Raw genomic sequence first — 18,745 nt, forward strand, 5'->3', positions numbered from 1 at the left:
GTGGGGGGAGGGGAGACATGCGCCGATGCAAGCGCAGGTGTGCGCAGCGCTCGGGACAGGGCGTGTCGCAAGAATGTATACCCTTCCGTCACATCGAGCGAATTTACGCATTGTATGTAGGCTTAAATATACACTGTTTAAATCGACCGCTGTAAAAAAAAATTCACTGCCCGTAAAATGGTATATAACGAACGTGTTCACGCCGATATATTAGGGTAGTTCCAAGACTTGTGACCCCCCGCCTACCTGGGCGGAAAAACCACGTGATTATTAATTGTTCAAGATATCAGAGTGGTGTCTGTTTTCGAAAAGCATTTGAGAAGATGGCGGATGAGTAGTTCTGTTTTCGTATTTTGGTTTATGAACTGTAATTTTAGAAGAGTGAAATTGACTCAAACTCGTGTTTTTATAATAATGTTTTAGGCATGAAACATCTGGTAAAGGTCCGTGAAAAGCACTCAGTGGAGTTCCATTACACCTTCATCTACATTTCTACATATGTCGTATAATGCTAAGGTTGCCGCTCAAATCTCACACACGACATCCACAGCCTTGCGCTTAGAGGCGATTCTGCGCTAGAAGCATCAGCGAGCGTCGCTCTTAACATCCCACTTCACTAACACTTCTGACTGTACGGACCCCTTAACGCCTTATAATAGTTCTATACTTAAAATATAAGACTTTTAAAATAGTTTTATTCTAGTGTGTGGGCATAATAATAGGATATGGCGTAACAGCAACATTTTGCCGTTTCCAACGATGTAACATTTTAGCCTCGCTCGGCGCATGCTGACAAGTCACTATAGGCTCGCGACGAATCTACTTAGGCGAATAACGGAATAAGGCCCGTTCTACAACGACACGGAAACGGAGACGGATCTCACGGAACAGAGTTTCCACAATAGCTGTAGATGGAGACGGTCCCGTACGGATTAGCTCGGCGATGCTGAGCTCTTCCGTTTACACTGCTCCGTGCGGCCAATAGAAGCCGAGCATTTGGCTGCGGTGGTAGCCATGTTTATTTATGTTCTAAATTAGTTATAAATTGTTTTAAGTACAAGGATCTCTAGTGTTATGTTATAACTTTGTTGTTTGTTTTCATTATATATGCAAGTTCTGCCCGTTCTCGAAGCTTAATATGTATTTTTGACGTGACAACGTCTAATAAATCGATGAACGCCGGCTGCACGCATGAAAAAGTGTCCCGTTACGCACATTGTCCCGTTACGCTCGTTGTACGCTTGCGCTGCATCTATCTCTCTTCCACTCGATTGGAACAACCATCGATTTGACCATTTTTTCGAGGCACATTAAACTTGAAACACTCCCAATCGTTTCCTACTTTTCCTATCATCGTCCTATTGTTAACAGAATAACACAGATTGGAAGAAGTTAAATAGCAAACATGTATAAAAGTTATAGTTAAAATAATCACTTCGTTAAAGTAATGAACATATTTGAATTAATGAGTGCAAATAAAAGTAAATTTATCAATTAAATTGTAGATTTGATTTCAATCCTTCTTTGTATCCATACAAAATAGTGATAATTCAATAAAAAGATTCAATTTTATTCATAAAAGTATGCAATCATTTCATCAATGTTTTGTTATGACGTCACGTTAAACTATCGTCCGTAAATCGACTTTACAAACAACCAATTTTTTAATTAAATTAATATTTCATAACCTTGAAATGCAATCGCATTTGTTATGCTTGTGTGCAATGTGGACGCAGCAGACGCGGTAATGAAATTTTCCGGGATATCCGCCTCCGTCACATGCCATTGTAGAACGGGCCTGCCACTGAGTGCTTCCGAAAACGTTCATTTAAACGTGAAACAGCTGAAGTTGTTCGTCTACTCGTCGGTGGAACAAATTAAAAAAAACTCGGGAGCGCTTGCATTTGAGCGTGTTTTCACTCGCCCAACGAGTGCCGACTGCACATGGTGACTAAAACACGCTTACTCGCTTGCTAGAGGTTTCGCGTGATGTTTTATTATCATTCGTGAATCACGATGTTTTCTAGTTGTTTTTTTATTTCTTTGTGTAAAAATGGAATGAAACAATAACAGTATTGATTGATTTTGTTTCAAAAAATTACATCAGCCATTCATCGTCTGACACAATACTATCTAGTGGGAGTATTCTTCATGTTTACGTGCTGTTTAGTTAGCCACGCTGGTCTGTCAAAATTTAGTGAAGTAAGGTGAAACCAAAGGCGTATTTACTGTGAACGTAATTCATTCATTACATTCCATAGTAAAATATTTCAGCTCGTTATTTCTGTAACATCAGTGACTGTAAACGTTATATCTTTTTTTTTTTTTTAATTACATGTCTTCAGTCTCGTTCATTTAGGGGAAGGTAAAACTTGTAAAAATCTGGCAACATACGCCTATTTTCAGTGATTTAAAGATGCTGAACAAAGCCATAACATTATTTCGAACCCTCCTGAATGTTGCAACAAAATAATATGGCATTACGGCAAAGAAAGAATAGAAAGTAGACACGTCTACGATGTTTTAGGCCGGTTTCACACTATGTGATTAGACAGGAGCGAGTTTCTAATTGGCGATATTGTCTAGATCAATTGTTTAAATGTTGTTTTTTTTTGATAAATTTAAGTGATAAAATATATTTAGTAAAAAAAAACGCTGCGAAAGTTTTAGGCGCAGCGGTAGAAGTGCACAGTGTGACACCAGCCTTAGAAATTTGCACACTGCAATTTAAAGGTTCATATTGCATGCCTCACTGAAATTTTTTGGATGTATCACTGGGTGAAACCATTGAATATTATATATATTCAATGGTGAAACCGACAATAACTGAAGCGAATTGATGTATATCTTTCGCAGAAAATAGCATCCATTCATTAATAAGTAGCTATGTCATACAAATTTTTTGTTCAGGAGTAAAATGCATGCGTATCATGCACTGCGGTTATATTCGTGCCATGTTCAAGTAGCTGTAAGAGATCTGTACAAAATGTTTCGAAAACAAAGTGAATAAAGTTTTGGCCCTCCGTATTGCGCTGAGTGGACGACCAGGAAGAAGGGGGGAGTGTTGGGAAAGGAGGGAGGGAGGGGGTTGACACAACCAGGAAGTGTTGGTGTGACGGCTGGGTGAAAAAAGTTGGAAATAGTTGTTGGTGAAGAAGGGGGGGGGGGAGGGGAAGACATTGAGTTACCTTGGCGTGCAAGTGGAATCAGAGTTTGGCCTGGGGAGGCACCTTTACGAAACGTGAAAGGGAGGGGGAAAAAGGGGGGGGGGGAAATAATATAAAAAAAATGATGCCTTCAACTGCAGGACACCACAGGAGACGCCGGAAGATTGGTACACATGGAGCATTGTAACGCGCGCCAGACCTAACTCGCGTTATTGCTCGTCGCCGGTCGTTGTTTATCGCGCGTTTTCGTGGAGGATGTACCCTCCACCAAGGAGCAGGCTGGTCAAACTGATGTTGGTTTACTCGTTGATGAAGTTGAAAGAGACGTGTACTGTGGGATTTGGAATCCTCGGAGCACAGGTATAGAAATTTGAAGTCGTGTTGGGTAGAGGTGGCTGAGTGAGATATTTGGAAGTGCGGACTCGATGAAAAGAAGAAATCTTTGGGTAAGTACTATAAATATAATTTTTTAGTAGGAACGTTTTTAATACAACATAAAAATTTTAATTTAATATTTATTTAACATGGAAGAATAGCTCAACAGGTAAACAGGTTCGTAGGTGCATAGTTAAATTTATAATCAATCATACATACATATAGTAACGTATTTTCACATCCAAATTATTCGATCTTGCCACGGTAACATCCCTTCGTTCGAAAAGTAATCTGCTAATTTATCTCGCACTGTCTCAGTAGACATACTGCCCTGAGGTAAATTTCTATTTTCAATGCTTATCAATGGTGTTTCATGTAGTATTTACTCATAATTATACCCGTCCGCAACCATAACGTATGTTAAACTCTCTCTTTAACCTGTCCTCATTGAAAAAAAATCATTCAAAAACGTACTACAGCTTCTTCTTTCAGTTATGGAAAATCATGGACGTTAATTAATTAGCATAATAACCGCGTTACCATTGGCCTAATAAAGGGCGAAAAGGCACTTTCACCGAAAATAGCCTATAGTACCTAAAACCAATTGTTCAAAAGCATTAACACGATTTATCAAAGTCTAACACGGTGTATACTTAGGGCTGATTATTATTTTATTAATTTGCTGTTGGCCATAACCTGTTATACTCACACAGGAATAATTACTTGTCTTAAAGATGGATGGAGTTTGTGTGGCTTTTATGTGATTATAAAGCAACGATTAATGTGAAAATTAAGGATTGTCTATTTGATTTTGATCTTGTAATTCATTTTCTTTAATTTGGAATACAAATAAATGAAGAAGATACATTTTATTATTTGCCAATGAAGCCATACAATCTTGAACCTATCTAATCTTATATCTTGTAGAAAAGGCAATAAATTATATATTTTTTAAGCTTGAATAACTAATTTGCTATGGCCAACACGATCGGTCCACATATAAAACAATTGCTACAGTGGCCTAACATGATGTATTTAGCTGTCTTATTGCAGTGTCTTAAATCCCACACTGTATTTTTTTTGTAAATGGAACAGAAATATTCATGTAAAATAATATATATTTGTAAATTTTAACATTTACATTAAAACAACTATATCACTACAACATATTGCTCGTAGTGATACTGGGTTCGGATTCTTACCCGGGCATTTATGTTTATGTTGTCCCAGTACCTCCAATGGTTAATATTATTTGTAAACCGTTCCTTGAATAGCATTCCAGTATTCATCGCGCACAAAATAAACTATATACATAAAACAAAATAAAGACAAACTGTTGAATATTCAAATATATATTCCATGGTTTCGAAAACTTATGCTTGAATGAGAAATCAATTAAAATATAAAATATTACGCCAATTTTCGTATTCAGTAATATCTCGTAAAACGTACTTCATATATGCAAAAATAACAGTCATGTGTTGTACAAAGTTACATCTTTCTTGTAGTATTACAAACTTTTTCTTGGCAACTGGTTTCCAAAGGAATTGTTTGTAAAAGTACAGATAATTTATTTTTCTGTGCACACATTTAGTGAATCGACAGCTATAATAAATAATAGCTATAGTAATAAGTTACAAGTAATACATCATAAATCTATGTATGCTAAAGACAGAACTCGATAATTATTTTTTCAGTCATGTGTGGTTACCAATGCAAACTCCAAGTCAGATTCAAGGTTATAATGTAATATGCGCCTCGTATACTGGCGACAGACGACTTGCACACCCGAGTTGAACAACTCACTTGATAAATGGCTACACACGTACAATAAATTGCTGCATACACGCGTCTCACTTGGCCAAGGTCATTTGCGCGCTACATCTAAATGCTAATTGCGCGCTGCGAAAGATAGATAAAGCAAAATAATTACAAAGTTCCTGTCACAGCAGCCCAGGTTTAAATAATTTAAGCGAATACGACACAGTTAACCCTGACAAATTACATTGATACGCTGAGGAAAGATTTGTATTATCCCGAAAAAAAAAATTTTTTTTTGGATTGGTTGCTGAAAAATTAAAATTATTTGAACGCCGTAGTATGAAATCACATATTTTACTTTTGCTATTCTTGTCAAATTGTTTAATTGATTTAACAAAATATTTTGTTTATTAAAAAATTCTAATTAATTGTCAGGTTATTTTGTGATATTTTCAGCCTTAGTTTTGCACCAGCTGGTGAAGTTGAAAACTGGTCTGTTTTTCTCGCAATTCGCTTGCCATCAGTTATTTATTGGTAGTTGACGTCTCGAAAAAGTAGTTTATCTCCCTTGAAGATGGCTGCAACAAAGCATGCCGGAACGTCAAGCACACCTTCAATCGCGTGGCTTCAAACCAGAAGCCGAGAAGTAGTTAGAGACTCTTGAGACGAAAACCTGCGATCAAGAGCTATTATAAAAAAATATTGAATAAAAATATAAATAAGCAATATTTTTAATGTTTCACTTAATCTCGTATGTAAAAAATGAACGTTTGTGTGTTCGTGTTCTGTGCGTTCGTGTATCGTTCATCCGACCTGAAGAAATTTTGCGCAGTTGAACTTTGAAACACGAGGAAGGTCGATTTCTAGGTAAGATTTCGTTAAACCAAACCCTTAAAGCAGAACTGAAGGCGCGCGAGTAGTGTCCGATAATTACCAATAGGTATTGCACGACAGTTTCTCTGTTCTATGATCAGAGTAATAATGGTGGCTCGCGGTGGCTCGGGAGATATCAGACCACAACAGCGCATTGACGTCACCATTGACAAGAACTGTTCGGGGTTCGAACACGAGCGTCGATACAGGCACGGCTTCGCCGCGGTACCGAGTCACGTGACAGGCATCGCTCGCGTGCAGAGTGCAGAGGCAGTGCTCTGCGCGGGATCCTGAGGAGTTCAGCCGGCGACACACGCCAGATTGTGCACAGTTTTACGATGAACACGGAGCAAGTGGCAGCTGTGTGGCACCTAACGAGGAAGCGAAAAAAAATCGCAGGAAGAAAGTACGGGCAAATCCTTCGCTACAAACGCGCGACGTAAAGAAGGGCCGAACAAATCCACTGTTGTCTTGCCAACTTTTTTTTTTCTTTTCGAGTTTTTCTGTTGCTGTATTCCTCGCACGATGCACAACATTCCAAATGGCTGGGCGTTTTTCAGTTTCTATTAAGCACTCCAGTGTCACTGTGTTCCGTAATGAGTTCCGCTCAACACCACCACGCAGCACACGCAGCACACGCAGTCACAACAGAACTGACACAAGGCTACGCTGCGCTGGTCGCGCCGTTTCTGTTGCACGTGCGCGGCCTGCCATTGAATCATTGGACAAACATCCGGTCGCCTGCGCGCCGCGCCAGTTCCCGACGGTCGCCGCGACAAGACGCGCGTTCTCACGTGTGACGTAAGGTTTCTAAGGCGGTGGACACACCAAGGCGAGCACGAACGCGAGCGCGGGCGCGGGCGCGAACAACGCAACATGAAGGACTGAATGCAGCATCACACACCGCCGAGCGAGCAGTTCGCGCGGTCAGGACGCGCGAGCTGCGAGCTGACCGCACATGCTGGGTTGTTCGCGCGGCCAGTGTGCAGTTGTGAGCAGTTTGGACGAAAACGTGGATTCTGAAATCACCGAACGACTTATATAACTTGTAAAAGTGAATGAAGTGCTGTACAATATGTCTATGAAAGGATACAAAAACAACAGAGTAACAAACAATAAATGGGATGAAATAGGAATCATACTAAGAATGCCAGGTAATTATTTAATTATTATAGGTAGTTATAGAAATAACAACAAAATTGGTACACATAACTACAAGGTTTTTGCAACTGAACGTACTAAGCGATGTAGGAACTTTGTTAGTTATCATTATTAGCATTAAAAAAGTAAACAAATCTGTCGTGAATCTCAAATGCATAATTTGCAGGCCTTCTAGGAAATATGTTCTGATTTTGAAAGGCCCCAAACTCGCCAATTACAGGCTCTAAAATATGTTCTAGACGTCTTTCACCTTGTTCCCGCGACTGCCTCTGTTCGCTTGGTGTGTACTGGGTTCGATCGCCAGTCGTTCGCGCCCGCGCTATCGTTCGTGCTCGCCTTGGTGTGTCCACCGCCTAGTGCGCGGGCGGCCTAAAGCCGAGGCCACACAGAGAGCTACGCCATGTTCGCTGCTCCAGGTGGCCAGGCAAGACAGTCTGCTCCCCGAAGTCGGAGAGACGCATGCCGTGGGATTCCAGTGATGATTCCGACCATGATAAAAAATTCTGCTGGCTCTTAAAGTATGTGAACGTAAAAAAAAAAAAAAAAGCTTCATGAATTTAATATTTAAAAAAAAAAATAATTTGAATATTTTCATTTGATGAAGCAGTTGCTAGTGAGGACGAAAACCAAATTTATGCAATTTTTTTTCCAGGATAAATTCAACTAAGTTTGATAGCATCCCCTTGGAATAAAATACCAGGCATTGTCCTACATATCCTGCAGTCTGTATTCTTCCATAGATTTATTCCATAAACTTGGATATTTGCGTAATAACTTTCCCGTCGACTTGACAATTCGAAGCACAAATACTGAGAGAAATTAAACTTCATAAAAAAAAAAAACGCAGAAGCACAGCACGATTCCGCGCGAAAACAGGTGTCTTTTTTTATCTTGCGCATGCACGATGTCAGCAACGTCTTCAGAAAAAATTAAATTAATAGCCGAGAACCAAAACACCTGGCGACGTCGCCCAACATGGCGAAAACACAGAATTTGTGCGGCCAGTGTGACACCTGAGATTAAGTTGGCTGTGTTTCACCCGCGTAGCGTACATCGCGAACTTTAGCGAGCATAGCTCCTGTTTGGCCGTAGTTTTAGGAGTTTCTGCTCTCTCTCCCTCTCCCCCTCTCTCTCTCTCTCTCCATCTCTCTTTCTCCCTCTCTCTCTTTGCGCAGACGCCTTCTCCCCGCGGGCCGTCCCAGGACCAAAGTTTGTTGTTTTCGCAGCCCCCCCATCCCCCCCCATTCCAGGTACAAGTTTCGGTCGGAAAGGCCGGCTCGCTATATGACAGGAAGGATGGGGAAGGGGGGGAAGGGGGCGAAGAGTCGTGTCGCGCCGCAGAGCTTCCGGCGCCGAGCCCCGCAGAATGAAGAGTCATTGGTCGCGATTCCGCCGCCCTGCCGCGCCGGAAGGAAGTCGGCGGTATTTCATTTTATTTTATTTTATTAAAAAAAAAAAAAAAGAAACAACATAATTTGTGGCTGTTGTTTTCGCCGCTTTTACTGCCCTGCGCGGAGCGCCAGGGACAAGTGAAATACGCACTGCGTTGCAGAGATTTGTAAGCAAAGCCTTTTACGTGAACTGCGTGTAATGAATTGATATTCCCCCACCCCCTACCCGCCCTTCTTCCACACTCCCGTCAGCGAAAGTGGCCCCATTTGACGGTATTCCATGGGGAGGGGGGGAGGGGGGAAATAAACGGGCGAGTCTGCAGTCTATTCGGCTGCCTTTTTTTTTTTTTTTCCTTTCCGCAGTGAAATGGGGATGAGACCTCGCTAAGACGGGCTTACGACAACGCAGTTCTATTCCCTTGATATGGCTATTTATATATAAAAAAAGAATTGGTGGGGGCAAGTAGCTGGAGACTTTTATGACGTCACGAACTGGCTGGAAGAGCAGCAGGTCCGCGGAGGGGGAGGAGAGGGGGTTGGCCATTTGCTCTTCTCTCGCCTTCTGTCTCCAGAGGAAGGTCTTCCCTCTTGTCACGAAAAACAAACTGCTGAGTGAAGAGGACAAACTACTTTCTCCCCAATTCACTCATTTTCTCATTTTTCTCCGATCATTATTCTTACTTCTCCCATTTCTTGTGTGTTCGAACAGACTCGAACGTATAGTACGCCAAGCAAACGATCGTACATCGTATTAAATAAGTTAAAATGATAACCGTTTTTTTTTTCTTTAAATTATTTTTCAGCATCAATTGCACAAATATTACACAACTGAGTTTCCGATAAATCATACATAGGTATACAGGCTAAGTCCGATTTCGACCGACAAACTTCAACTGCAGGTTCACCACGACAAAATAAGTTGAAAACCTCTAATATGACTTATGGTCTAAAGTTCTTCCCAAAACTGGTATTCATTTTTGAAATTGGAGATGAACAACAATTTCATTGTAAATGATAGAGAAAGTATTTGAGATTGAACACTAAGCGTATGGAGCATGTTTATTAAATTAAGTTCTACAACCAATACAACTCATTTTTTCTGGGCGCTAATCACACGTAGTTTCCGCACTCGCCGCTAGATTTGCTGCCGGAGCAGCTGCGTCGACAATTAAATCATGCGTTTTTCAAACTATATATTATGAAACGGCTCCGATAAAAGCGAAAAAGACTTGATATAAATTTAGGTAATAAATATTTTACGAATGAAAAATGGCATATGTTATAAACATACTTATGGAATAAGATTATATACATGTATAACTTTTTATTGGGACTTTGTCGAAAAACAATTATGCCTTAATGTTATACAAGAATATTTATTCAAAACTATTTTTTTTATTAAATAACTCGTAAGAATTTTATTTTTTTCTGAGGTATTCTTACTTTATAAATGTGTAACGTAACCAAACGGAAACGTTAGGGCGGCGAGCAACGGGCGGTCAACACACTGCTGACTTTATGACTTGACAGATGTAGGCTACTACGTTGTTATATACAGAGTTTAAACTTAAAAAAAAAAAGTTTGCGTGGATTCCAAGCGTGACAGACGAGAAACTTCTTTATTTGGTATATTAAAAAAAAACTAGGTCTACCTATTGTAGCCATACCATGGTGCAACTTTTGGACAATTTTTATATAGTTTTTCGTTCCATGGTCCACTGACCCCGAAACCATCGTCAAATCAAAAGTGTGTGTGTGTGTGTGTGTGTGTGTGTGTGTGTGTGTATATATATATATAACGATTTTGTGGCCACTTTAAATGTCACAATTTTTCACAAATCAGTTCCAAACTGATACATAAAATATAGAAGTGGGAAATCTCGGTCCAGTTCGTTTATCCGACAAAAGAGGTAGAAATGGGGAAGGTTTATTTTTTAAAACAGAAACATCGTTCTAACTCCCGCAAATGGAACATATCACATCCGTTTGAATGTTTTATAACTCGTAGGAGAAATGCCAAAATCTTTTGTCTGAATAAGATTTTGATACGACCAACCATAACTGCAAAGGGTTGAAAAGGTAAGGGTTGGAGGACAAAAACAAATCTTAACTCCCTTCGTAGGCACATCAAATTCGTACGACTTTTGTTTTAGTCTTATAATTTTTATCTAAAACTTTTATTTGAAACAATTTTTGTTTAGACGAACCATTGCTGCAAGTTCTTTAAAAAATAAAGGGGTAGAATTTACATTTAAAAAATTCATAACTCCCTTATTAGGTACACTCACTATCAAATCCATTCAAATTGTTTGTAAATCTAATACTTTTTTGTGGATTTTTGTCTGAAACAATTTGTGATAATCAAACCATTACTACAGTGGAGGAAATAAAAAGGGTAGAAATAGAAATACAAAATGTAATTTCTTTTTTTAATAGATATATACTATCAAGTTTATTATAATTTATTATAAAACGCATAAAACTTATCTGAAACCTTTGGCTGAAAAATGTTTTGATGAAACGAACTATCACTGTAGAAACAGGGGTTGAAATTAAAAAAATATATATAACTTTCTTGGTATCAAATTCGTTGGATATTATTACTAACCATCTTAATGTTACCTTAAACCTTTGTCCAAAAAATTCTTCGATCACGTGCAAGGGATGAAAAATGGTGCTTAAAGATAAAAAAATAATTGCATAACTACCTTAGTAGGCATTATGTGAAATTCGTTAAGACTTTCAATGCTGGATGCAACATTCAAAATATTTTCACTGCATGCAATATGAGAAAAATTAAAACGATTTTTTTTTAAATATTGGCGTACATATAGGATGTTATGAAGGCTTTATAGGAGTTTCCAAAATATTTCCAGAAGAATAAGTAGCTCGAACTCTATCTACGCCTGTAGGCTGTGCCGAAAGAGATTTTTTAAAAATATTATTAGGTAGAGGAGACTTAATTCTCTTTGGCAGAGGTCTCAGAAAAAAAATATATATATGCAAGTATGCGAGCGTTAATTTATGCCTTTGTTCATGCAAGTTTGAAAGATAAAGAATGCGAGTGTGTACGTAAGCGAGTGTACATATACAAGTATGTACGTATCCAAATATGCACTTGTACACGTGTGCAAGTATGCAAGTGTGTACGCATGCAAGTTTTCAAGTATGCAAGTGTGTAAGTATGCAAGTGTGTAAGTATTCAAGTGTGCGAGTATGAAAGTGTGCATGTATGACAAGTAGGCAAGTGTGTAAGTATGCAAGTAAGCAAGTGCGTAAGTATGCAAGTATGCAAGTATGCTGCGTCATTTCAACCTCTCCACTGCTGTCTCCTCATGTACCGGTTCCCCCACCACGTACGTAACTATTCCCTTCATGCGATCGGAATTTTCGTAATGCTCGATAATTTTAGCCCCCTAGCAAAGAAGTACATATCACTTCAGAAATCCTCTGAAATTATATTCCCTTACAATCGTGATTATGATATTTAAAAAAAAATATATATATATATATATAATGAACATAATTCCCACACCCACAAAGTTCTATTGCAAGCATTTCATAAAATGTTCTCATATCCCAACTTTTTTATACTTTTTCATTATGTTTTGATTTTATATATGTAATTAGTTAGCTAAACCTTTTTAATAAAAATATTTTTATGAATGTGTTATTTAATTGAAGTATTTTTACATTTGTTTAGTTAAATAGCTTGACTACGAAAAAAAACTGAATGAGCTTAACAGTATTTAGATACTAAATTCGGTAGAAATGTTTCTTGTATCTTAGATAAAGAAATGAAAATTGTGTTACCTAATAACTGTACAAAAATGTTTGAAAAATGTGATTTAAAAATTATGAAAGATAAATTAATTAACTTCGCTTATAAGGAGAAAAACTAAATTAAAGAAGGAAATGCGAAAAACAACGTTGTATTTTCACAAGCGTTATAACAATTGGTTGTTAATATTTTTTTTTTTAATTTTGCAAATAACATGCAGTTAGTACCAACATACTTTTAGCGATTATGGTGCATGTTAAAAGAAAGTTATAGGAAAACGAATAACAAATGTACAGGTTAAAAGTTACAACAACATATTAAATATGTTAAATATTATAAATTTTAAATTTTATCGTATTCAAGTTTTTCCTTATGAGGTACTATATACAATAGTAATCATTTTTTCGTAGGTATACCTTGATTGATGTTCATAATCAGACCTCAAATAAGAGACCAAGCGCCAGTCCTCTGGCTGTCTGCAGCACAAAGTTGTATCTCCCTCTCCCTTCCCCCGGTTACATGCATATCGAACCAGTGCGAAATGAATAATGCTAGTCGGAGTTCCATCACGTCAAAAAAAAAAAAAGGGGGGGCGGAGGGTTGACATCAGACAGGAGTGGTCTGTGCGTACACACCAGGAACAAAGGCAGGTATGAAAAGCCGAGCCATCATCCTCCCCCCCCCCCTTCCCACGCGCGGGCTTGGTACGCACGGCTGGTCGCCATGACGACCGCGGGGCGCGACGTAAGAACCGAGGGCGGGACTGGAGTGGAACTCGAGAGCCCGTGGAATTGAAATGCTTCGTGGAGACTTTCCCTCCTTCCCTGGCGCCGGGCGGGAGAGACTAGACTGCTGCGCGCCCGCCCCAGACGCCCGGCGTCTGAAGAGCCCCCCAAGAGGCGTCCCTGCTCCCCTTTGTCCGGGGGCGGGTGAAGCTCTACAAGGGCCGAGGGAGGGGGTTACCTCCCCCCCCCTCCACCCTCTCCGGAGCGACGCGGGCTGTCTGACGGCGAGCAGGCGTCAACAAGGCACAGACAGTTTATGCAGATCGCTCAACAAGTGGTGCAATATTTTTTTTTTTTTTTATGGCTGCGAAAAGAAAAGGGCGCATAATTCAAATATTTATTTCAAAGTTGTAGTGATTTTCATGAACAGGGACGATAATGGACCATAAAAATGTTTTTATCCTTCACATATTTACAGGTATTGCGAATTATGGGTCGCATATTTCGGCCCGAAATTTCAAACCATCTGTAAACGAACTGAACGTCAGAATTTTCTTAAAAAGCATTTTTTTTTTTTTTTAATTTTTTCGGTCCAAAAAGGATCGATAGCCCATGCTCTTGCAATACATAAACACACACAGAGAAAAACACGCACAGAAAACACACAAACAAACTAAAAACACACACATAAAATACACAAACCAAAACACACACAAACACACGCACATTCAAACACATACAGAGCGAGAGAGTGACGGGGGGAATAGGACATATCCTGCCGTCTATGTTCCTTTAATAAATAGCACTTCACTAACCTACTTCACTGAAATCAAACCAAGAAGCACATACTTGGAAAATGTCATCTTTAAAAATAATTACTTTCCAGTTACTGTAGAAAACAGCTGTGATTGTACTTATGTGCTGTTCAGTTGCTTGCACTTGTGTTCTTTTACAAAAAAAAATAGCGCGAAATCGGGAGAATAAAAATAGATGGATGGGGGAAAAAAGGAGAGGGGAGGGTGATATGTTGATAATACTAAAAATAATTAATTACAACAAGACTTCGCAGCCACTTGCCTGAGGTTTCTCGGCTCGCGGTTTATAACCTTAGTCAAAAGTGAAGCGCTCAGTACGAGACTGATGTTGGCGACTGCATTGTCAATGAAACGTTGGTGAACTATATTATTCACTTTTAACGCGCTAAAAGCCACAGTCAAGACCCTCATACACGAATCTAATTGGCCCACGCTGAATATAATTGTCCTTAATCGCCAGCCCTCGCTGTCTAAAGACTATCTCTGAGTTATTACGTCATAGGTGGTGAACTGTGCGGAATGGCCTCCGTAGCGTAGTCGGCAACGCGACGGACTACGGTCCGGGGGCTCTGAGTTCGAATCCCGTATATGACATGGATGTAATTTGTGATGTCCACCAACAACTACAAATACAATTTCACAATGACGCGGGGTTACATGAAAAAAAAAAAGAATGACACATTGGTGACTGTCAAACTTGCCAGTGTGCTACCAATCTTAAAAATAAATGATATTTGCCGCGGGCCGCGAGGAGACGGGAGAGTGCGCGGGTTCGAGTCCCAGTGACAGCAGCAGTCCTTCATATCTGCGGCTACACTTGTTGAATATAGTTTTAATGAGTTCAGTTCAGTATCATAATATATATTAATACGATAAGAACTCAATTTTTTTCAAGCATAAACCACGCTGTTAAGCCGTATAAATTTGCTATCATTATATATACATATATAATTTATTGGGTTAAAAACAGTTATTACTGAATAATTTCCTTAACAAATTTTAATATTATTATTGAATATTATAAAACTATAACTGTATATTTGTCTGTTTGTTTGTTCGAGCATCGCGCAATAAATACTGGACCGATTTTGATGAAACATCATGTGTTAAAAAGATTAAATGGTTTAAAAGATTTAAAACTGGTGTAATATTTTATCTCGCTGCGATAGCGGGAGCCGGAGATATAACATTAAAACCACATTTTTTTTCCCATTTCTACCAACAGCCACTTCTGCCAATTCTACTGCATACCACGTACATAATATCATTTATTTATTCTATCACAAAAGCTATTTCACGATTGGTTATAACTTTTTTAATTGCATGATGTGATAGTTAAAGGAAAAAAAAATCACCGTGCGATTATTTGAACGGGTAGATACACTAGGTTTTATTAACAATAATATTACCTTTAAAATATCCATGCCTTACCCGGGACCCGAGCCCAGATCCCCTCACACCGCAAGGCCGGCGAGCACTAGGGGGTCGGCATGCGGGGGCGAGGAATGCAGGTTATGAAGCCACGCGTGCTTGCTCAACTAGCGTCGGAGGGGGGCGGGGGATGGGGCAGTCCGTGGCTGCTGGGAAGGGGAGAGACTGCGTTCCGTAACACGCACCAACCACTTGCCTTCCCACCAAGTAAACGCTAGAGCAGAGCAGTGGCGTATCTAGAATACGTTCAGCAGATAGGTACGCAATTTTTATTAATTTTTTTGTTATATTTATTGTCACAATATTCTGCATTTTTTTAAATTAATTTTTTTGGTGCATGTTCATTCACGGCTTCAACTTCTGTGACAGCTGCAGGTCCATTCGGGACTATTTCTTCTATGATGGTTGCAGGTCCGGTCACGTATTCCACTTCTATGACGTTTGCAATCCAATTAACGTCTTAGGCAACTACGATGGCTTGCATACTAACATATGCACGCTCTTCGCAGAAAACGACGCATCTTATGTTTCCGTGGGGAATTGGGGGAGGGCTATTCTGCAGTGGCTTGTTACAGCCCTCTTGCGGAACGGAGGTGGAAGTTCAAAGTTGTACGATCGTGTCCACCGAGGGCCCTTCTTAAAAAATACTGCAACCTTTTGGTTAAGGACGAGTTGCTCGCGTTCTTTCATGGATCCTCGAGGCATTTTAAAGGGCTTGTGGTGTTGTCTTCTAGTAATGATGTAACAATAGTCTGATTGATGTCTCGTTAGCCAACTGCTGTATACAACCAAGGTCTATAGATATGTTTATAGATCTTGATCTACATCGTTTTATGTTCGTCTATATCTGTCAAAAAAGTGTGAACATTTAAATTTACTGAAAATTGAGTACAAAAAAATTGTTAATGCAAACAAATGTCTGCCGAAAAAGCATTCAGTAACGCCTAAAGATTTAGTATACTCTTTCAGGATATTTTTACACTAAATTTAGCCTTGAAATTAAAGGATTCTTTGGTCAAGGCTGCCTTGTTAAATTGCACATTCTAATGATTAAATAACAGCAATATTCTTAATACATCTTCAGCTACATTTTTTGCAGACGTCACGAAAAACGGGAATTCATGATAATCGTCAGCGCAGGCATACACTGTTAACAATTACAGTGCGCACTAGCCATACTGAGGTTCTTCATCTGTCGAACCACGAGTCTTTGATGTCCAAGCATTTACCGACATCTCACGAGAAATGTCGAGAAACATCGAGCCACCTCGAGCGATAACGAGTCTTGTCGTTCGCTCTCAGTGGCGGATAGATAAATTTTGAAATTTCAGGAAGGGATTAAAAAAAAAATAGGATATAAGAATTTTTGTATTCAAAACTCTTGCGTCAACAACAGCAATCGAAAGCCATTTCAGTGTCAAATTGTACGGAAACTTGTGCTGCGTGGTTAAGTATGCCTTAAAAAAAACTTGGCAGGGTCCTAAATTCTTGCTTCCTCTCGAATTTATGTTTGCACTCGGATAACTCGTGATCGTTATTTGTAGGGTTGTAGAGCTTTGAAGTCGACCATTTGTTATGCCCTGCCACAAAGCTTTTACCAGACTTAATCAGCCCGAAATAATTTCGCACCGACATTTTCTTTAACTACGCTTCTTGTGCAGAACACGATTAGAGGGACACGTTAAACATTAGAATATAAACCCCCTCCCTTTTTTTCTTTTTGTTTCTCACCGAATCTGACTCTTTTTGGTGTTGGTCTTTTACAGCCTTGCCTGTAACCTGCAGCTGGAGCCCGGAATCACCGCCTCAAAAAGGAAAGACAAATAAAAGCCTGCAATTAAGCGCAAAACCCACATTACGAACACATTTTGAATTTTTAAGGCACTGTTTTAACGGCTTTAAACAAACCCGCCGTTATAACTTATATTGCTGGCGAGGAACGAGACAGTGGTTTTCCGACGATAAAAAAGAATACAGGGGAAGGGAGGCACTATTAGAAGTGTCTGCATTAACTCCCCTTCCCTGCCTCTCAGGAGCTGTGATGCTGAGTGATGTAGGAGGGAGAGGGGGGCGGAACAAAGTAAGGGCGAGTTTATTGCCTAGCCGGTGTCTGTTATGATTTCCAAATAAAAAGCCGTGGAGATAATGGCGCTTATACTGCCACGACATTTACGAGAAACGGTCGTAAAACGGTCCCCAGCTACCTGGTGCACCCCTGTGGCGTGTGGGCAGCGGGGGAGGGGGAGCCCAGATATTCGCCCTGCGATTAGGGCTGATAGTCCAGGAAACAAAGACCAAAAAGAGGCACAAACCTAAAAAAAAACATTTTCCCAAAGCTGAATTTTTGTACAGTGTTAGAGTCGACTATTCTCAATAACATACCAAGAGTTTACCGCTGTACACCTTGTGCGACACACCGAAAAAAAAGAAGCAGCAAATACCTTTATGACAGCGTCTTACAGCCATTCATTAAAATGTTTCCCATAAACGCAGTTTCTAACGTAGACTTTCACTAAGACCATCAAAATAAAACAGAAACGTTACTATACAAAACAAATTAAAAATATTTCAAAAGTCGAATACTCAAGATGGAATAAAAATCGTTTAAATTATGTTTATTCATCAGTCCTGGAAATAAAATTACTATTTACATGCAAATGAAGGGCCCAACGTGAAAATCATCTTGGTAAATGTTTTTTTGCCTATTCCTTAAGTTTTAAGGCGGTATAATTTTAAAGAGTCTAGCGCAATTAGTTAAATCGCTAGAGCAGCCAAAGCGCCGGAGTGTGTACCGTCATGTGGCGGTGCTCCTGTCGCAGCAAGCCCGCGCGACGCCGACTGTTGCGTTACTCGCGAACCTGGTGGCCAAGTTCACAAGTTAGTATATTTGAGTTAAATTAACGCATGTAAAATAATAATAAATAGATTTTCTGTTGTGAAAGATTTTTAATAAGTCTTAATAAAATTGAAATTAACTTATTGTTTTTTAGACCTTGTGAACAGGAACACCTTAACATCCAAGTTAAATAATTATATATATATATATATATATATATATATATATATATATATATATATTTATATATATATATATATATATATATATATATATATATATATAAATTCCCAAGGCTGCTCAGCGATAGATAACGTCACCGTGGCAGGACGATGCGCGGGTTACGGGGGGTGGAGGGAGGTAGCGACGACCCTTGTCTACATATATATATAATATATATAATATATAATATATAATATATATAATATA

The sequence above is a fragment of the Bacillus rossius genome, chromosome 7 (assembly GCF_032445375.1).
Source record: "Bacillus rossius redtenbacheri isolate Brsri chromosome 7, Brsri_v3, whole genome shotgun sequence".
Taxonomy (NCBI): Eukaryota; Metazoa; Arthropoda; class Insecta; order Phasmatodea; family Bacillidae; genus Bacillus; species Bacillus rossius.